This window comes from Canis aureus, chromosome 35, assembly GCF_053574225.1.
Source record: "Canis aureus isolate CA01 chromosome 35, VMU_Caureus_v.1.0, whole genome shotgun sequence".
Lineage (NCBI taxonomy): Eukaryota > Metazoa > Chordata > Mammalia > Carnivora > Canidae > Canis > Canis aureus.
This window is the reverse complement of record NC_135645.1, coordinates 20,898,675-20,910,728: the sequence shown is the minus strand read 5'-3', so window position 1 is coordinate 20,910,728 and position 12,054 is coordinate 20,898,675.

The following is a 12,054-nucleotide window of genomic DNA, read 5'->3' as shown; positions in this document are numbered from 1 at the left end:
AGTGGATTGTAGTACTTTATTCATAGACTGCTAATTTCAAAGTCTGAATACGTGGCATGTCCATCATCTTGTGGGTGGTTAAGAGTCACTACACCTACCAGATTCAGTGACATCTCTGCAGCCCAGCCATGGAATACTCCTAACAGGATGTGACATTGGCATCCACCATCAATAGGCATTAGAAGCCCTTTGCAGAAATTTTGTTATGACCATTTCCAAAGAGAAATATCCATGTTTACTATTAGTCTATCACCTTATAAAGCTAATATTTTCTCCCAGATTTTAGAGAACATTTTACTACTTAAAAATTTAATAGAGTATCTCGCCTGATTTGCACAACTCTGTAGGGAAGAAAAATGGTAAGTGTTATCTCCATTTAAAAAATGGGAAAAAATGAGATAATGCACTCAAAGTGATCAAGTGACTTGTCTATAGTCACTGCTGATATGAACCCACAGGCCAGTGCAAAGCTTGGGCATGCTAAGAAGATGGTATATCTGAGCAATGAACCTGCAAAATTGACCTCAGTCAGCCCACAGGAGCATGTTGGGGCAACTTGATGGAGGGAAAGCACCTAAGCAGAATTTCCATAATTGCAGAAAGGAACGGAGAGGAGAAGAAAAATAAAACCTGTGAGGATGTCAAAAATAATTTTTTGACAGACTTTAGTGAAGCAGTTTCAGCAACAGCTAGAACATTTGTGGGGAGCTGAAGTACAGAGAAACTTGCCCCATGTGTACGAAAGGGTGTTCAAATTGTAAGCCAACCATCATTCTCCTCCAAAACAAAGACTGAGACATACATTACAGATTTAGGAAATGTAAGGAGGAGGTAAGGGAAATCAGAGTAAGGATCAGAGTGGAAACAGGTCTATTTGTTTTGTCTTTTTATTTTATGGATGAAGAAAATAAGATATAAGAGCATAAGTAGTAAGCAAAATTGATAAAGCAAGTTCATGGAGGAGCTCTGACTGGAGCTGATTCTCTGAGTGTTAGTCCAGGGCTCTTCCTACCACAAAACCCTAACGTCCTGCTGTCTTCATGAAGGCAGTTAGGACTTCTAGAAATTCCTCTTGTGTCCAAAATCTTACATTTTTAGAGATACTCCGGGGTGGTCTTTTCTTTCTGCCTCTCTCAAGACTATACTGCTTTGGCCTGTTTTATTTTGTTTTATATTTTTAGAAAATGTAGAGAAGGCTTGCATTGATGTGCAAAATAGTCATTATTCCCATATATGTGAGATGATATCAAACTCAGATCTCTGTTTAATTCATGGCTTAGATCAAAAGAATAAAGTTCTTACAAAGCCTCTTCATAAGAGGTAGTACTCGTCCAAAAAAATGATCTCTTCTGCTCACTGGCTAATCAGATAGAGTGTCTCTGAGTACATGCTTCAGGGAGGTGTTTTTCTTTGTGTGCTGGCACAAATGCAGTGGATTTGGCAGCCTTATGGAATTTCAGGGGTTTTCCCAGTACCAAAATGAATGGTTCCTTTCTTAGTAGAAAAAGAGGAATGGCAGGTATTTTTCTGATTTTCCCCTAATTTATTTAGTACTTTTCATGAGAGGATCTAAAAGACAAACTGAGGTGCCACAAAAATTGCTGTTGGCAATCACTTAGTAAGTGTGCTTTGGTAGCACAGAGACACATAAACATTATAGAAAATATATAGTTTAAATGTTCTATGTTCTTCCTGAGGGGGGGAAAATGGCAATTTAACTTAATTGATGCCCTGAGAACATAGCTGGAATGTAAAATGAGAGCCAAGGACCCACCACCAACAAAACAACTCAGAAATGTATCTCATAAAAAGAACCTTTGAAATCAGAACTAAAAAAATAATAATCTATGGAGGTAAGTTATGCTACATGATTAGAAAGTAGGTACGATTAGGTGTAAAAGGTATTTTTAACTTGTGACTTGATGCTAAGCACTTGCTGGGTGCTCAGTAAACATTTGTTAAAGAAGCTGAATGAATTTGCTACGATGAAAATACAGTTGACCCTTGAACAAAGCAGTGTTTAGGGGCACCTCTCCCCTGGGTAGCCAAAATCCATGTGTAATTTGTGACTCCTTTAAGTTTTGGCCAGAAGCCTTACCAATAACATAAATAGTCAAATAATACATATTTTTTTATGTTTTTATATTACATTCTGTATTCTTACAGTAAAGTAAGGTAGAAAAAAAGAAAATTTTATTAAGAAAATCATAAAAAAGAGAAAACACATTTGCAATATTATACTGTATCTATAAAAAAAAATTCACGTGAAAGTGGACCCATGCAGTTCAAATCCTTGCTGTTCAGGAGTTATCTGTATGTATAGATGGATAGATAGGTAAATAGATAGATGGACACATTTGTTACACGTACTGAGTGCTTATTCTGTGCCAGTTACAGTGCTAAATGTTTTAAGTGCACTATTCCATTGTAACTTCATGAGGTAGATACTGATTATTTAACTGATTTTATATCTGAAGAAATGGTTCCGAGGGAGTACATAACTTTGCCAAAGTTTGCCTGAATAGTCAGGCAAATCGTGTTAAAAATGAAAAACAAATTCCGGTCTCCTAATTCCAGAGACCAAAGAAATAACCACTAAACTGTACTGGCTGGCTTCCTTTATTCTCCATACCTAGGTAAACAATATTCAATCAATGCTTTTTGCTTACAAACATCAGAGGAAAGAATTCTTGCCATTTCTCTTTTAATAGCATATGCAAACAATTGTCCTTTGCTTTTACAGCCTATCTTCCGGGCATACTCACATTCAAATTCATCAGGGATAAGGGCTGAAAAAAAATAATCTAAGGGAGAGAAAGCTGTGCACAGTCAAACCATTCTATGGTTTCTCAAATACATAAAACTGTATAATTCATTATGTCTGACTATCCCATTATTAGACATATTAAAAAGATGGATAGTCCAAGTTAAGTGTCTGCTCCAGGGTATGTTGTCTCTTGTTCAGTCTCAAGCTAGCATGTCTATAGTGCACCAAATGATTCATAATGTAGACCTTTAGAGAAGCTGAATGTAAGTAAAACATGAAATAGGTCTGGCATATTAAACTAATCAGCTTTGGTAAATGCCTTTTCTCTAGCCAACAAGCAACCATTCTGCGGGTGCCCTCATGACGTCTTGATGGACTTCCATCACATAGTTTTATCTTCAGCTCCTGCAGGGATCAGTTCCCTCTTGGAATAATGTGCTCTACAGTTATGTAAATCATAGTGAAATACTCTCTGGGTTCCCTAGTGGTTCTGTTTCTGTTGCCAAGGTTTGAACAGAATTGTTCCTTTAGCGCATTATTACATGTTGACAAAAATTTAAAGTAAATTTAAGGAACAAAAATCGGTGTTTTGAATCAGATACAAAGAATAGTACTATAAGAAAACATCTAAAGCTTCTTTGGTTTTGAGAAACATCTGGGAATGTACGTTACATTCATTCATTAAAAAAAATTCTACCCTCGACTTACTGTTTCCAGCTATGTGCAAAACACTAAGCAGGATTTTACAAGTGTTTTCTTCTACTGACCCCTTTGTTGTATTTTTTTTTACCCTTAGGTATCAGAATTAAAATAATTCATTATTAAAATATTTGAACTATATAGAAACATCTAGGAAAATAATTTTAAAATCACCTTTTACCTCATAGTTCAAAATAGCAATATTTATCATTTTGTTGATATTCACCAAGACATTTTTAACACGCACGTTTAAGTGTGGGCATGGTTGTATTTATGCCTAAATTTAGATGATGCTTCACCTCGTTATTATTTAGGTCATGTTTTTTTCTCATTCATTTATATAGCAAGATTATGTTTGCATGTTTATTGGGTTTATCTATTGCTGCATATAAAATTACTCCAGAATTTAGCAATGGGGCTAATCCTGGGATTAGCCCCCATTTATTACCTCGTGACATTTGTGGATCAGAAATCTGGGTATGGCTAGCTGAATTCTCCAGAGCGTGAGGAGAGGCAGAGAGGGAGAGAAACCTTAGCAGACTCCTCACTGATCGGGGAACCCAACTCGGGGCTCCATCTCACCACTCTGAGATCAGGACCTGAGCTGAAACCAAGAGCTGGATTCTTCACCAACTCCACCACCCAGGGGCCCCTGTTTCTTCCATTTCAAATTGCTCTTATTGTTTATATATTTTGCTATTGGGCTGTTTTTTTATTGAAAAAGTTAACTGTCTTTAACTTTTGATTTCAAGTTTCTTATTTGCCTTTTATGTAAATGAAAGTCTTATATATTAACGTATATACATATTTTCCTCATTGAACTATAAGCCAGAGAGTTACCCACTAGCATTCGAATGATACTGTTTATTGCAATAACAATAAAACGAACAAACAAAAAACACATTTGGAACTGGAAGCATTCAGTGCTTTTCAAGGGCCTATGGAAACAGAAAGGCTTAACTATATAGAATGTTGTCGCCAAAAACAGGTTAGCCTGAGAGGTAGGAATTTGTGGAAAGAGAAGAGTGGTTTGTACAAGTGCCGCATGATATAAAGTTTTGGGAAGAGAAAGAAAAAAGACAAGTAAAATTGTCTCCAGGACCATCAATCTAAATAAAACCTATAGTAGCCTTCTACATCATTTAGATTTTTGAGACTTCATTGTGATTTCTGAGTTTCTTTTTGATACAAAACTAAATTAAGATGGCCATAAGTGGTACAATGTTTTTCAGTTTAAAGGAGATGTTAAATGAGAACACCAAAATTTGTTTATTATATTTGTGACAAATATTGACTCAATTATACTAGACAATGTTAGAGGATACTATTTATTTTTATAGAAATTAAAGTTCTAAAGTTCTAATTAATTTATTCATTAATTGAATTTCATTAATGGACTACAATAGGAACTGAACAAACTGGCCAACTCTTTTTCCTTTAAATGTTGTAGGGATACCTGGGTGGCTCAGTGGTTGAGCGCCTGCCTTTGGCTCAGGTGGTGATCCCGGGGTCCCGGGATCAAGTCTCACATCAGACTCCCCACAGGGAGCCTGCTTCTCCCTCTGCCTATATCTTTGCCTCTCTCTGTGTGTTTCTTATGAATAAATAAATAAAAATATTTAAAAACTTATTTAAAAAATGTTGTAAACTCATTGGTAAATATGCATCATTCCTCTCATTATTTCCACCGCTTAACGAGAGCCTCCACTCTTTACACATGTTAGTGAAGCAGATTTAAGTACCATCGTACTAGCACAATTGTTCCTATTCTTATACTCCTGGGTCAGAACAGTCTCATATTCAAGACGTTCATTTCTTGTTCATTCTAATTCAGATTAGGTTGTTATTTTTAATAATTTTATTACTGTTTAAAACGATCCTTATTTAGGAATGAAATTATATTTTCAAACTTATTTAATACGCTTTGGGAGCCACTGAAGCAAAGAATTGCAACCATTGCTTAAAACAATGTGACACAACCAGTTGAAGATTATAAACTCAATACATGTTTTCACTTTTACTCTCTTCCAAACTGATGGGATCAACTGCCGTATAACCACACAGTGGAGTGCTAACTATCTGTCAAAAGAAAGAAGCAGGAACGCCTGGGTGGCTCGGTGGTTAAGCGCCTCCCTTTGGCCCAGGTCATGATCCTGGGGTCCCAGGATCGAGTCTCACATAGGGCTTCCTGCATGGAGCCTGCTTCTCCCTCTACCTGTGTCTCTGCCTCTCTCTCTGTGTCTCTCATGAACAAATAAATAAAATGTTAAAAAAAAAAAAAGGAAGAAGCCAAAGGAAAAAAAAAGGAAGCCTATTTTATATAAATATAAAGATATCTTATTTCTATGGAACAATTTCTGGGTCTATTAAGTGATAAAAAGCAAAGGAGAAAGAAGTATGAATTGTAAACACCTAAAAACTCAAACATTGAATAAATGGGTCTCCAAATACACTCTTTTTTAGACATCAACTGAAGAAAGTGTCCATCAAAATGATAATATAAAGGTATGAAACGGCAGAGACAATGGTATGGGGACACCAAAACTGACGCATTTTTTTTGTTCTTAACACATAGAAACATTGTTCAGCCTTCTTACAGTTTGCTGTGGCCATGTGACTGAGTTCTGGTCAATGTTTGCAGGCAGAAGTAGAGGGTGGCACTGCCGGGACTGGTGTTCAGTCCTCCTGCAGCTTTCTCTACTCACCTTTTCCTTCAACCATCAAATGCAGAAGATGCTGGGAAAGGAATACAAATGTCTGCAGAGCCACCCAACGCAGGGAGCTGCTTTCTGCAGGACTTTGGACCTGAGTCCCCACCATGATCCAAATCAGACATGGAGTGAGTGTGAAGTAGCCCTTTATTATGTAAAGCCACTAAAAATGTTCAGTGGTTTATTTTAGCAGTTAGCATATCACAGCTGATAGACTTAAGATTCAAATCACAAGATCTGGGGCACCTGGGTGGCTCCATCAGTTAAGCATCTGCCTTCTGCTCAGGTCATGATCCCAGAATCCTGGTATCAAGCCCTGCATCAGGCTCCCTATGCACTCTTGCTATCTCTCTCTCTCAGATAAATAAATAAATAAAACCTAAAACAAAACAATAATAACAAGATCCTACACAGAGAAAAGCTGAAAGGAAGTCCAAGAATGAATGCAGTTAAATAGGCCTAAAAAGCAACCAATCCACCTAAACAAGCTGGGAGGGGAGGGCTTTGGGTGGAGGGTGAAATGGCTAACTGGTAGGTTTGTGTGGAAATTTGTTTTGAAACGTTGCTGAAGAGACTAGGAAGAAATTCAGAATTCTTTTCTTTTAACGAAGAAGTGACTCCAGGAAAAACATGCAGAAGAGAAAACAAAATCATAGTCTACTACTTGGATTGGCAAAGACTCACATAAATGTAGTCATAAACTTATGATTGAGGGGTTCTTGGGTGGCTCAGTGGTTGAGCATCTGCCTTTGGCTTAGATCGTGATCCCAGGGTCCTGAGACCAAGTCCTGCTTCAGGCTCCCTGTGAGCAGCCTGCTTCTTCCTCTGCCTATGTCTCTGCCTCTCTGTCTGTGTCTCTCATGAATAAATAAACTCTTTAAAACAAAATTACAATTGAGAAGAGGAAGCCCATAGGTGATTTTAGACTATGTAAATAAAAATAATACAGGCATATTAATTGGAAATATGTGTGTAATTAACAAAAGAAACAGTGAAAATAATTCAAAGTGGCTACTGTAAGAGAGCAGGTTAGTGTGATGGATAAGAAAAAGGCAGAGGCAGTGTGTTTCTCTTTACACACTTTAGTATCCCTTAGTCTATGCGTGTGTATGCATACCTTTATATGTATACATATGAATGCACATATACACATATATGCATTTTTATTAAATTATTGAATTTATTTTATATCCATAAAATTAATTTTGAAAAGACAGAATAAAGTTTGGAGCAATATTTATTAGATAAAGTAGAGTAAAAGCAGCCACTTTTGTACTCAAAACCCAGTCGAATTTATTGTTCTATCTTCTGTCAACTGAGCACATCTGGATGATGCCTCTTATTGTCTTATTAATGTATTTTGCATACTTGCCCCTTTATTCACACCGATAAACTTTTCTGGGAATGTCCTCTTTTTCCCTCTCTCCTATTAAATTGTATTTGTTTGTAAAATACATTCCCAACTCCTACAAAAACCAAATTTCCCCATGTCTAAAAGCTGATATAGTTAGTGTCACTCCCTGGATATTTTATTTCATACATTTTGGCATCTGACTATAAAATATTTGGGAAAAAAGTTTATCATGAAATCTTTATTCCTCAATAAGAATTATTTTCCCCAATAAGAATTTAAGCCACATCCCAGCGGGGCCTCCAGAAAAAAAAAAAAAAAAAAAAAAAGAATTTAAGCCACATAGGATATAGGATACCACGTTGCCACACAATAGACACTCAATGAATGTTGGAATTATATTAAATCAGATGGGGGGAGGGAAGGGGCTGAAGGAAAAACAAGAGTATATTTGTGTCACACTCAGCATCCAGCACATTATTAGGCACACACCTCGTTTAAAAATATTGAAAATTAAACATGAACTCAAACGAACTAGGAGCAGAGTATACAGAGACAAAGATGAACAACTCTTAGAAATCTGAAAATCCCCCTATATAGTTAGAATCTAACTGATGTGGAATGGCACTGATGGTTGTCTTTCATGACATTGCCCTGTGATTGCTTTCCTATTTGTCTACTATTTTCAAAGAGGTTAAAAATTTAAACAGATTGTAAAGAAAAAGAGTCAATATGGGTTTAAAAAAATGAAGTAACCTTTCCAGAAGTCAATTTTTTTGTCTTTGGCAAAATACCCTTAATAACGAACAACTACCAACACGCAGTAATAAGTATTATCACTTTTAACTTATATTAGGAAATTCTGTTTTTCAATGTGTTAACTCTCGCAAAAGTATTCTCGAATGGGGCTTCCTCACCAGTGCACATTGTATCCAATACTGAGGACCAAACAATAAGTTCTCTTTCACTGAAGTTTGTGGTCTTTCACTAATTTCAAACAAAGTTAGATCGCTAATATTAGTGCCAGGAGACAGGCACTTTACCCACTTCAGTGGTGGGGTTGGGGGGATGAGCTGTCAACATCAATTTCAGTTTTAAAATAGGAAGTCTGTTCTGTGTTTGAATACAGATGTTGAGCCTCCAAACACAGAAATACTTTTCTCATAGCTCAGGCTTTATTTTTCCTAAGAAGGACAAGTATGTTAGCAGCTTGTTTATAAGGAAAAAAAGAAAGTGAGTGTAGAAACGCATAAGGGCATGTGGGCTAAATCTGACAGCTACATAAGGGAACAATTACAAAACTTAATAAATGTGCCACATCTCATATAAGAAATGGAAACCATTTCTCAGTTTCTTTTCAGTTATAGCATCCTTAGAGCTATCTACCCAGGGACGGAGGGACTGCAAGTATCTAACTGTTGCAGTACATCCACTCGGTGGATACCAAAGCATGGTTTAAAAGGACATCCCTGCGGCACCTGGGTGGCTCAGTGGGTTAAGCATCTGGATCAGCTCAGGTCACAATCCCAGGGTCCTGCTCAGCAGGGAGCCTGCTTCTGCCTCTCCCTACACTGTTCCTGCTGCTTGTCCTCTCTGGTTCTCTCTCTCTCTCTCATTCACTATCTCTCTCTCTGTCAAATAAATAAATAAAATCTTTAAAAAAAATAAAAAATAAATAAGAGCACATTCCTGTCACTCACAAAAGGTGAGTAGGAAAACAATTAAAATGCTTTTATTAAATGATTAAAGGCTAAAACCCCCAAAATTTAAGAATCAGTTTTATGTCCTTACCCTAAGGCGGAACTCAGTGTGGTATGCTCGTTGGAAATTATTGTATCACTAAGAAACCCAACATTACAAAATCAAGATAAGCTCAGAATCAGTCACTAGGGTGCAGGCACATTCCTATTGATTACTCAATCCGTATCTTGATCTATGCTTAGCACTCTACATAAGTTATGACTGCCTGGTAATTAATTTCCAACAAATTTCAAATGTCAACAGCCAAAAATGTTGAAGCAACGAGGCCAGTGATTGCTTGCTCTGTAACCAGAGGAGAGCACCGAAGTCACAAGTCCGTTTCCATGCAACAAGAGAGAGAGGCCTGGTAAAGGAGCAGTTATATCCTTGGAAAATGAAACGAGGAAATGGAAGTGTAAATGCAGGACCACTGATTATACAGATGTCTTTGGAATGTCACTAAGCAATCATTTTCCTCCTGTGTAGGGATTTTGAGCTTGTTTAAGTGGTTTCAGCAAGTACAGGTGCAGTGCAAGTCTCCCCCCCGTAACTATTCTACTAGGTAGTATCCAGTTCCCTTATAGACATCTCAGGGAAAATTGTCCACGTGGACAACTGCAGAGTCTACTCTACCTGAGTTGGCCACACAGGACAGACATTGCAGGGTCTGTCATTTCTTCCTTTCAGCTGATAGATAACTCGGAGCATAGGAAAGAGCTCTCCTACATATGACTGAGGAGCCCTTGAGCTGAGACAAGATGCAGGGGTGAGAGGTTCCTGTGTGAGTGAAGCCGGGTGGTCTGGGACACTCCTCCATTTCCCTGCTCCTCCAAGACATTCAAGTCAGGCCTCTCGCAGTGTTTCCTTCTCTGGGTCAAAACACAGAACTCGCTCTGGGAAATAACATTAGTTCCCAGCCTTTGAAAGTGCTTTTGTTTGCTCTTCTTTCCCTACTCATTCCCGCAGTTTCTCACAAAAATGTGTTATTCTTGCACATCCAGCTCTTCCTCGGTGTCCAACAAATACCCCAAACCTTACTTTCCTCAATAGGGTTTCCTTGTTCATTTTCAAATTAAACTTTAGAGCCCATTAAAACAAGAGTAGGTAGGAGATTAGTCTTCAAATAGTCCCAGGAGATAAAATAAGAGTATTTGTTTCATCTCTCAAGCACATCATAGAACACAAAGTGAAACTGAATAGTTGTTTTTTTACTAAAATCGGTTGTCCCTTTATAACCTATCATGATTATAACAGCTTCAATAAGTTCTAGGTTCTTGTATATCTTCTCTGTAATTCTGATGATAATGATGATGATGACCTGTAGACATTATTACCTATAGCCCAGAGATTGGGAAGCAGGGGCTTAGTGGAGTTAACAGGCCAAGGCTCAGGGTCAGAAAAAAAGACCAACTTGACACAATCAGTAGGTTCTAAATTTCTGATCTTTTCATGAAATGTAGCGGTCTTGGAATATGAAAAAGAACAGGAAGGAAATCAAGCCATATAGCTTCAAAAATACAAAGATTCTAATGGCAGAAATAGAGGCAGTCCTCTTTTAGAAAATGATCTTTTTTAGAATGTACCAAAAACTTATATAATTCTTATCAAATACTGAGAAAATGTGGTGCTGGGCTAAAAGCCTCCAAGAAATGAATGAGAACTGCAGAAGCCCTACTCAATCCATGCCTCATCAGAGCCAGAGAGGTTCTGATAGCTTCTATGCAAGAATTGGCCATTTAGAGACACACACATATGCAAATATTGCTTTGTGAAGAAGCTATAACGATTTACTCAGTTACTTTCAATGCTGTCTCCTCAAGCATATGTTATAGTTATTCTCAAGTCCTAAGTTAAAGAATGTACTATTATAGCTTGAATATGGGAAAGCCATAAGAATTTTAACCCTTTAAGCTATACAGAGGATGACTGCTAAGGTGATCACGGTCAAGACACTGTTACACCATCAGCTCATGAGTTGAAGTGATTCTTCAAATGGCATGAAACTGGAATCATGTAGCTTTCCAGAAAAAAAAGATCAGCACCAGTACAATAATGTCTGAAATGAGTTGTCCTTCACTAGAAACAGCCTCTGATTTAAGGGAATCAACAAAATAATTATTTAAAATTTAAAATAAATACTCAAGTCCACTTTTCACCTCATTGTTATTCCTTAAACTTTAGATCGGACACCATTTCATTTTATTTAATTGGTCATTTTCAGAGGGACAAGAATAGTCTTTATCAAATAAGAGTTAATATGATGGCTGATGAGATTATCTCCACAGTGACCTCAAGAAGATTGTTTCCTAAACAGTCATTAAAATTAACATGTCCATCATACCAAAGATACAAAACAATTGCTTGTAGCTAAAAACTTTATATATTAAAGGAATGATTTGGTAAATAATTTGAAAACTGGAGGGCTATTTTCACCGTCATCCATTATCTAATTGAGAATATTGGGTAGAGAGCCAAAATTACACTTTGCTGAGTTCACACATAGTTTCAATTTTTCTCAGAAGACTTTTGTAAAAGCAGGAGATTGACAGTGACAGAATTATCATTTATTCACACAACAAAACGGTCATCTGAATATTTTCTTATGCTCCTGAAATAGTGAGAATGACGCACAGAAAGAAATGTAGTCACTTTCCTATTTTCCACATATCTAGCCAAGTTACTATTACTACTTTTTGTAACTCAGATTGCTCTTATGACACCTGTACATTGAGTGGCATGTCTTCTTGCAAGATACAATTTGATAGCATTCTAAAATCAATAGGGTT